The sequence below is a fragment of the Porites lutea genome, chromosome 13 (genome assembly GCF_958299795.1).
Source record: "Porites lutea chromosome 13, jaPorLute2.1, whole genome shotgun sequence".
NCBI classification, from domain to species: Eukaryota; Metazoa; Cnidaria; class Anthozoa; order Scleractinia; family Poritidae; genus Porites; species Porites lutea.
In genome coordinates this window covers 14,220,019-14,230,018 of record NC_133213.1, presented here as the reverse complement: position 1 = coordinate 14,230,018, position 10,000 = coordinate 14,220,019, and the positions used below count along the sequence as shown (strand labels likewise).

General features: G+C 36.4%; 1 protein-coding gene and 1 long non-coding RNA gene across 2 annotated transcripts in view; one reads left to right on the top strand and one right to left on the bottom strand.

Annotated features, from left to right (window-relative positions):
* The window catches only part of LOC140922709 (pre-mRNA-splicing factor 18-like), an 85,028-nt gene that overhangs the window by 21,940 nt on the left and 53,088 nt on the right, over nucleotides 1-10,000 (bottom strand). The gene's annotated exons all lie outside the window — the stretch shown is intronic.
* Nucleotides 8,384-10,000, top strand: part of LOC140922821 (uncharacterized) — a 2,301-nt gene continuing 684 nt past the window's right edge. The window contains exon 1 of the long non-coding RNA XR_012164110.1: nucleotides 8,384-8,431. This is a non-coding gene — a long non-coding RNA (uncharacterized lncRNA). The remainder of the gene's footprint in view (nucleotides 8,432-10,000) is intronic.

Genomic DNA, 10,000 nt, shown 5'->3' with positions numbered 1-10,000 from the left:
GCGCAGTTTTTTGATTGCGTATAAGAGGCTATTTAAATGTTAAGTGGCGTCTGGTAGCCACTGCAGTGGCTCGTTTCGCCACCCTTGAACTCGCGAAACAACAGAAAACATATCTCTACCCTTAAATTCTCGATACTGCAGGCGAGAAAACCTCACCGAAAAGTTAAGCCGAGAGTTTAGTTACCGCTTTTCTAGCCTGTCGACTCGAGTACGAAGTTTAAGGGTGTCTTCCGGGGCGGTTTACGTCCCGCGATGGCGTCACTGCATGAAACACGAAGACAAGAGCCCTTACACCTTTGCAAACAAAAGAATTGTACGTAAACCTAGAGTCTGAGGAACGGATCTCATTCTGAAAACGCAAACGTAATACACTGCTTTTCTTCTGCCGTTGACTTATCACTCTGCTGAATACTTGCGTTCACTGACGTTTATATGGTGTCAGTAGCGGGGAGGGCTCTAGATATTATCGACCTAAACCAGACAACACACCAAAATATCTGTTAATGGAACATTTTTGTCTAAATAAGAAATGAATGTTGTATTTTAGCTGATTTTGTAAACTTCTTGCGTTAACAAATTCAAACACTCTTTAGCTATGCAATTTTACAATAATTAGCCTAGCAGATATCACCAGGCCTCACCTGGTTCAGGTAAATGTTTACTAAGGGCTTCCGCGTGGTAAAGGGAAATTGCGGGAGGGTGATATCGGTAACACTTTTGTGTTCTGGCAGTGGGCGTCCTTTTTTTTGGATGAAATAAGGTCAAACGAAAGTTAGTTATGATTCCACGCAAAGAAGTCAGCATGAATGAACTGGATGAAGGATACCTTTTTAACAGTTCCAAACGATCCCAAACTAAGACCTGTAGAAGAAGCTGAAAAGGTGGCATTTGAAAATCTTACTAGACCTAAAACCAATGATGGCTAGTAGCATCCCGCTGCGATTTTGACGGTTGACCGCCCGCACCAAATCAACTGTATTTTAAAACTGTCTGTGAAGTAGTTTTAAGCTATTTAAACGATTTCAAAACTATTTTTACCACAATTTGAGGTATTTTTATTCTATTTCACGACTAAAACCAAAATAGCGTTTAAACTACATTTTGGAAAGAAGAACCTAAAATCAAAGATTTAAAAAGTAGTTTGTACAAGTAAAGTTCAAAATCAGGTTTTAATTATGATGTTTAAAGACTATTTTGAACATACTTCCTCGTCTACGACCTTAAACAGCTCATAAATAGCATAGTTAAAACATGTAGGTTAATTCGATCTTTCCCTGATAACAGGTTCAAAATACTTTCAAATGTTTTATGTGCTGCTTTAATTGTATTTCAAAGCTTGCAACTGGATGACAATATATTTTTATACGGTTTTTAGGCTGCTTTTAATGGTATTTTATCTTTCAGTATGAAAACTACATTTAAAATTGCATGTAGGTAACAACTAATTTTCAAAGTGTTTTTAACCTGGTTTTAAAGGTGTTTTAACCTGCTTTTAAAGGTGTTTTAACCTGCTTTTAATTGTGTTTTAACCTGCTTTTAAAGGTGTTTTAACCTGGTTTTAACGGTGTTTTAACGTGCTTTTAATGGTCTTTTAACCTACTTTTTAAAGGTGTTTTAACCTGCTTTTGAAGGTGTTTTAACATGCTCTTAATGGTGTTTTAACCTGCTTTTAAAGGTGTTTTAACCTGCCTTTAATGGTGTTTTAACCTGTTTGAAGCAACATTAAAATGTATTTTAAAATGGTTTTGCTGAATTTGAAAAAATGCTCGTATAATTTTAAAACAGTTTTAAATAGATTTTAACATGGTTTTAAGCAGGTTAAAACACCATTAAAAGCAGGTTAAACACCTTTAAAAGCAGGTTAAAACACCATTTAAAACATAATTTAGTAACTATTTTTAATATTATTTCTAAATGCAATAAAAACAGTTTTTAAAATATATCAAAACTATGTAAAAAATAGTGTTTGGTTTGGTACGGGCGGTTAAGCGTTGGTGCCTTATGGTTAGCCCTTTCAAAGGCATACAATCGTAGTTATTAACTCCACCCGTACTTCTATTCACGAGGTTCAATGATTTGTCTCACTAAGGAAATGAAATTTTTAGCAACCTATCGATGAAAAATAACATGTTACCAGGAAACCAATAAATAATTCATTACTTGTTACTTGGTGTAAAGGGCCTGTATTTTGAGCTTGCAAATCCGAGGAAAGTAGAGGTCAATGATCTTAACCTTTGCCAGGTGTATTCTACCCTTTAGTTTTTACTTTGCATGCCCCGGCTGCTTTAAAGAATCGCAGAAAATTCTTCTTTATTGGCTGTATTGTTACACTCATCTCTGTCTCATTTGGCTAATTAAACTTCTGCACCCTTGATATCCTCTTAACCTTTTTATTAACCGATGCTTTTACCAAACATTCAATCCAGATTTGGTCATTGTAAATTCGCTCGAGAATTCAGAGTTTCTTTCCCTAACATTATCCTAACAATTACATAGGTATCTAATCTGGCATCGAGAGATTCCTAAGGAACCATGCATTTTATTTACTTATAATAATAAACTTCCAAAGTACAGTTACATACCTTTACAGCATTTACGAAGAGTCAGTGGACAAAAGAAACAAATTTATACGGAAAGCAACAAAATTGTATTAGTGAAATTTGATACACCTGTGATATTGCAAAGGTGAAGCTCTCTTGCTTCAGTGAGGTGAAAAATAGTACCAAAATCATCCAACAGGTTGTTTACCTAGAAATCAGAGTTTTACGCAGCATGGCATCACAGCGGGTTCACACTCAGGTGACGACTTAAACCTACTTTATCACATTGTTAATGATTTAAGAAAAAAGGTAAAAACACCAAGCGACTGCAACCATAAAGCAACGGAAGGATATTCTCTAAAGAAGCGAGAAGCTGTTGTCGCTAGATTGCGGTAGGTAGTTTGCCAAAGCTCTTAATTCCAGCAAAGTTCCCAAGCGATAAAATGTTTTTTTTTAGGGACATTCAGATTAAAGGGAAGGGGATATATTTTGAGACAATAGAAATGTTTTCCCACTGATAATAGGTTTATAGGTTTGTTTTGTAGATGCAGGGGATTTCACACTTTCTTTCACCCCAGCTAGAGAAAAAGTTCAAGTTTATTAAGTCATTCCCCCAAAAAAATTACTTACAATGAACACCGCCTGCAAATAGCGAGCTAATCTAGGCAGGCGGTGTTAAGGACATACAAACACGAATTACTAAAGGCGTTAAAAAAAGTCGATTTTGAATAGAGCCCTTACACCTTTGCAAACAAAAGAATTGTACTTAAACCTAGAGTCTGAGGAACGGATCTCATTCTGAAAACGCAAACGTAATACACTGCTTTTCTTCTGCCGTTGACTTATCACTCTGCTGAATACTTGCGTTCACTGACGTTTATATGGTATCAGTAGCGGGGAGGGCTCTAGATATTATCGACCTAAACCAGACAACACACCAAAATATCTGTTAATGGAACATTTTTGTCTAAGTAAGAAATGAATGTTGTATTTTAGCTGATTTTGTAAACTTCTCGCGTTAACAAATTCAAACACTCTTTAGCTATGCAATTTTACAATAATTAGCCTAGCAGATATCACCAGGCCTCACCTGGTTCAGGTAACTGTTTACTAAGGGCTTCCGCGTGGTAAAGGGAAATTGCGGGAGGGTGATATCGGTAACACTTTTGTGTTCTGGCAGTGGGCGTCCTTTTTTTTGGATGAAATAAGGTCAAACGAAAGTTAGTTATGATTCCACGCAAAGAAGTCAGCATGAATGAACTGGATGAAGGATACCTTTTTAACAGTTCCAAACGATCCCAAACTAAGACCTGTAGAAGAAGCTGAAAAGGTGGCATTTGAAAATCTTACTAGACCTAAAACCAATGATGGCTAGTAGCATCCCGCTGCGATTTTGACGGTTGACCGCCCGCACCAAATCAACTGTATTTTAAAACTGTCTGTGAAGTAGTTTTAAGCTATTTAAACGATTTCAAAACTATTTTTACCACAATTTGAGGTATTTTTATTCTATTTCACGACTAAAACCAAAATAGAGTTTAAACTACATTTTGGAAAGAAGAACCTAAAATCAAAGATTTAAAAAGTAGTTTGTACAAGTAAAGTTCAAAATCAGGTTTTAATTATGATGTTTAAAGACTATTTTGAACATACTTCCTCGTCTACGACCTTAAACAGCTCATAAATAGCATAGTTAAAACATGTAGGTTAATTCGATCTTTCCCTGATAACAGGTTCAAAATACTTTCAAATGTTTTATGTGCTGTTTTAATTGTATTTCAAAGCTTGCAACTGGATGACATAATATATTTTTATACGGTTTTTAGGCTGCTTTTAATGGTATTTTATCTTTCAGTATGAAAACTACATTTAAAATTGCATGTAGGTAACAACTAATTTTCAAAGTGTTTTTAACCTGGTTTTAAAGGTGTTTTAACCTGCTTTTAAAGGTGTTTTAACCTGCTTTTAATTGTGTTTTAACCTGCTTTTAAAGGTGTTTTAACCTGGTTTTAACGGTGTTTTAACGTGCTTTTAATGGTCTTTTAACCTACTTTTTAAAGGTGTTTTAACCTGCTTTTGAAGGTGTTTTAACCTGCCTTTAATGGTGTTTTAACCTGTTTGAAGCAACATTAAAATGTAGTTTAAAATGGTTTTGCTGAATTTGAAAAAATGCTCGTATAATTTTAAAACAGTTTTAAATAGATTTTAACCTGGTTTTAAGCAGGTTAAAACACCATTAAAAGCAGGTTAAACACCTTTAAAAGCAGGTTAAAACACCATTTAAAACATAATTTAGTAACTATTTTTAATATTATTTCTAAATACAATAAAAACAGTTTTTAAAATATATTAAAACTATGTAAAAAATAGTGTTTGGTTTGGTACGGGCGGTTAAGCGTTGGTGCCTTATGGTTAGCCCTTTCAAAGGCATGCAATCGTAGTTATTAACTCCACCCGTACTTCTATTCACGAGGTTCAATGATTTGTCTCACTAAGGCAATGAAATTTTTAGCAACCTATCGATGAAAAATAACATGTTACCAGGAAACCAATAAATAATTCATTACTTGTTACTTGGTGTAAAGGGCCTGTATTTTGAGCTTGCAAATCCGAGGAAAGTAGAGGTCAATGATCTTAACCTTTGCCAGGTGTATTCTACCCTTTAGTTTTTACTTTGCATGCCCCGGCTGCTTTAAAAAATCGCAGAAAATTCTTCTTTATTGGCTGTATTGTTACACTCATCTCTGTCTCATTTGGCTAATTAAACTTCTGCACCCTTGATATCCTCTTAACCTTTTTATTAACCGATGCTTTTACCAAACATTCAATCCAGATTTGGTCATTGTAAATTCGCTCGAGAATTCAGAGTTTCTTTCCCTAACATTATCCTAACAATTACATAGGTATTTAATCTGGCATCGAGAGATTCCTAAGGAACCATGCATTTTATTTACTTATAATAATAAACTTCCAAAGTACAGTTACATACCTTTACAGCATTTACGAAGAGTCAGTGGACAAAAGAAACAAATTTATACGGAAAGCAACAAAATTGTATTAGTGAAATTTGATACACCTGTGATATTGCAAAAGTGAAGCTCTCTTGCTTCAGTGAGGTGAAAAATAGTACCAAAATCATCCAATAGGTTGTTTACCTAGAAATCAGAGTTTTACACAGCATGGCATCACAGCGGGTTCACACTCAGGTGACGACTTAAACCTACTTTATCACATTGTTAATGATTTAAGAAAAAAGGTAAAAACACCAAGCAACTGCGACTATAAAGCAACGGAAGGATATTCTCTTAAGAAGGAAATCGAATACTCCGCTCTACGATTTCAATTTCTGGATCCTCTGACAACTACTTGTTACAGCGAAGACTCAAGTAGGTCATTGTTAAAAGCTTTCTCCCGGTACATGGTTTAGACGGATTTACATAACTTGAAGTCAATATCCGTATAATTTGTGGCCTATTAGCCAGGAGCACCCAACGAGAATATAGTTCAAAACCACTTAAACATAGTATTGTTAAACGTATTTTAGTTTTTAAACGGTAGATATAGGCATATTTTTATCCCCTAAAAATTTTTGATCTGTTCGGATTTCCTAGCTGAAAGTCTAGTGATCCGAAAATTATAGGGATCAAAACTTACCTTTTCGAAAATTTCAGCCAGAAAAAAGGGTCCGGAAAATTCTAGGTGGACCTTTTAAGGGTAAAAATCCGTCAAAAATGGGGAATTATAAAATTTTTTAGATGTTCGAAAATCCTAGGAGAGGCAGGCAAGCAAGAAATTTTACAACAAATGTTCCGAAAATTCTTGGTCTTAAATCGTCTTCCGAACAGATATTTTCCGAAAATTGTCGTTGGGTGCCCTTAATTAGCTTCCAGTATTATATAGGTACATGAGTGCAATGGTAAGAATTCCATATTTTCATGAGTTGGAAAATGAAACGTATCTCTGTTAAACGAATGCAAATTTTCCTTCCATTACGGGAATACATACCACTTACATACCGAGTTCGAGGACCGTAGTGTGAAGATTTATGGTCCAAGCTCTTCGCGCTTGGGCCATAAATCCAGGTGGAAAAAATAAGGTTCCGTAACTTCATAGTGCAACCAGAGAAAATGAGGTTCATAGAATATTTATTATATCTCTTGGGGAAAAAACTCAAAGAAACAGAACGGCCACTAATAGAAATAGCGTGTGAAATACGTATAAACACGACATATGATAAGGAAACCTCTATGGCCTCCAAAATCGTATCGTTAACTCACCCAAACTTTCATTTAGGTTTTGACTCTCTAATAATGCCTTCTCTAAGTTGCCTTTAAGAGGCATTTTGGATAGCGAAGAAAGCTTTTTCCATTCAGCGGATACAGGCCGTACCGTTAAGTACGGCCCCCTAAATTGACCAATCAAAGCGAGCATGCTATTTGAGAGATACAATAAAATAAGTTATTAGTTCCTTTATATGACACCTAGCTAGTAGATTCTTTTCAGAGTATACAAGAAGCAAAGTTAGCGGATATTAGCGGGTTGTTATCGAAAAGTAAAATGGCCGCTACTTATCAAACGGCTTTTGCGAATAGGCCCGGTTGTTTGTTTTGACTCGATATATGAGGCAAATGCAATTTAACCTAAAAACAAACCGCACGATGTCCTTCTCCACACAGACATATATAGAGCCACTTTTGCCCTGTTTGCAGCATAGATGGCTGGTTTAGCTCAGCTGAAAGAGTATCGCACCATTATTTGCCAGGTTGTTGGTTCAATTGCCTTTTCAGCCTCTTCTTTTCTCCTCAAAAGTCTGACATGCTATTGCGCCTTCCGTTTCGGCCTGTTCTTTTAATTTTTCATTTTTTTAAATAGCAATTCCTTTAAGTTTTTCTTTTATTTTTACGATTGCTAAACCCGCTTCAAATAAAATCACTGATCTGTGCTTACGTATTCTTATAGCTGTCTCGATAAAGAGGAGCAAAAATGAAGCTTGTTGCGATATGTCTTCTGCTTGCATCTTTTCACATACTTGGTAAGTGTCAAAAAAAGCTCAGAATAACAACTTAGTAGTTTGATTTACTTTGCAAGCACAAATTCGAGTATTTAGGGAAAAGTCCAGCGTATATGATTAGTAGCTGTCAAATGAATATTTTCGTCAGCGAATGTCGCATTAATTGTGCCCCCTTAAGAATGGTATGTGTACCATTTTAAGGAAAAAAGGTTGTTTCTCTGGTATGTAAAAGTGATGTCTTCATGATAGTAGGCCTAATTTGCAAGGAAACCGCTGCTTAGTCCATATCTTGTCCTCAAACTCCTCTAGTCTGTCGAATGGTAACGTTGGAACGTCTAGACTGAGCCGCAGATGAAACTAAATCCCGGTAAGTAACGTCTGTTGGCCCCCCAACGACGTACCAGGATTTGAGCATGCGCGATGATAATGCATTGTTCAGAAAACTGGGAATAGCCAATGAGATTGAAAGAAAATTTGAAACCCTTTTCCGGTGATTCGTTGAGTTCGTTGGGGGACAATGGTCGCAGTTCGCAGACGTTACTAACCGGGGTTTAGTTTCCTCTGCGGCACAGGCTATTGAAAGTCTAGCCTATTTATCATTGTACATTGGTATGAATTACATATGCCATTAAATCGAGCTCCTCTTTTGATTCTAATTTCTAATGTCTATGTTTCTTTTCAAACAGTTGATATAGTGGAAGGTAGCTGTGTGGATAGCAGTGTGGGCAAGAGTGACTGGTTTTCATGTTTTGAGAAAAAGAACAACGACTGCCCACACGGCTTTATCAAAATCCAAACACCAACATCCAGTAATACTAATTATTGCGATGAAGATGGCGAAAAAGTTTGTTGCTTGATTGTTCCAAGGATACAGATTGAGGTAAAGACGATAGTTATGTTACGAACTGACAATTAGACACTTATGATGGCGTGGTTTTCAATTGACTGTGGCAAAACCAAACCAAAGCAGGTGTTTTCTTTGACATATGCGCAAAAAGGTCAATGGACCAATCATAACTCAAAGTAGATAGACGCCGTCAGCAAAAAGGGCGGGAAAACGAGTGGGGTGGTCACGATTGGGTTTAGTTTTACTCTTGATTGGTTGATAAATCCGCGTTCGAGTAATGGTTGCTAAGCTGCACCCAATACCGGATCCAAAGAACAAGGTACAACCATTGTAATAATATACACGAAAAAATTACTTAATTCTGATTGGCTAAGAAAGGAGTGCAGCTCCTCTGTAACACGAGTGCAAAATGTGTAACACGAGTGCAAACTTGTAACACGAGTGCAAATTACAAATGCTTTCTGATTGGCTGAAAACACAAAAGAAACCAACAAGAACCAATCAGATTAGAGACGTTTTAACAACAAAAATTCAAGAAAATGGCCATGGTTTTCAGCAGACGACGGTGGGATTTAATTTTGTAAGCAAAACAACAATGGAAAAGTTAAAAAAAATATTCCAAAAACCCGGACACAGTAAAAAGTACGTCTTTCTGGCTACATGTATTGAAAATGCGTTGCTAAGAGAAAAATACTGTCAACAAAATCGAGGAAAATGAGCCAGAGAAACTAAAAAACAAGCTACTTATAACAGACTACGCTAAAGTAAAAAAATAAAGAACAAAAACGGTTGGAACCACACACAAACCATGACAGCTACAGAATGAACAAGGATACAATTAATGCGTAATTTGTTGCTATCTTTGAGTCTTGTGGAGCGAAGACCTCTATTAAAACATCCATGCGATGGTCTGTGTTTTTTTCTACCTCAGTAGCAAACGAAACCGAAAATTTAAACATCTGCTCGAAACTAAACCAATGGGCGAAAATACCACAACTCACATAATGAAAGTATCCGCAGCTGGTACTAGCCTTAAAGAAAGTGAGAAAAACGTTTGCGAATCATTGCTGCAAGAAAAACAACAGTCAGGATGCTGGAGAAGCAAAGATTGTCAGTTTAGAACATATCGTCAGTGTCACAGGCCACAGAGGTATAAATTTCCTTAACGACCACGATGAAGTCGACGAAGAAGAGCTACGATGACTCTTGCAGTAGGCCAAATAAGATAATGAAAACTCCAGCGCTGATAAAAAGCAAATATTATATTATACTGGCAGTTTCCGACATCACAACAACTGTGGCTCCACTCACCCATCGATGGCAGCGTCGAAGGAAAACAAATTGCCTCCTTCATTTTTGGGTTTTAAATCTCTAAAATTTGTCCATGAATCCGGCTATGATGAGGTCTCAGGAACAGACAATGATAAACAGTCGTTAAAAAACCTTAGCAAGTGTCTTTCATCTTTGGCTGCTCGAAGCGTTCTCCTGATTTCAAAACGGCAGTATACTTCTTGAAAACGCTTCTTGTAAACGCCGAGCTCTCATAATCGAGGATGAATTTAAAAACACTTACTTTTCCTGATTGTTGTAAACCAAGTTATC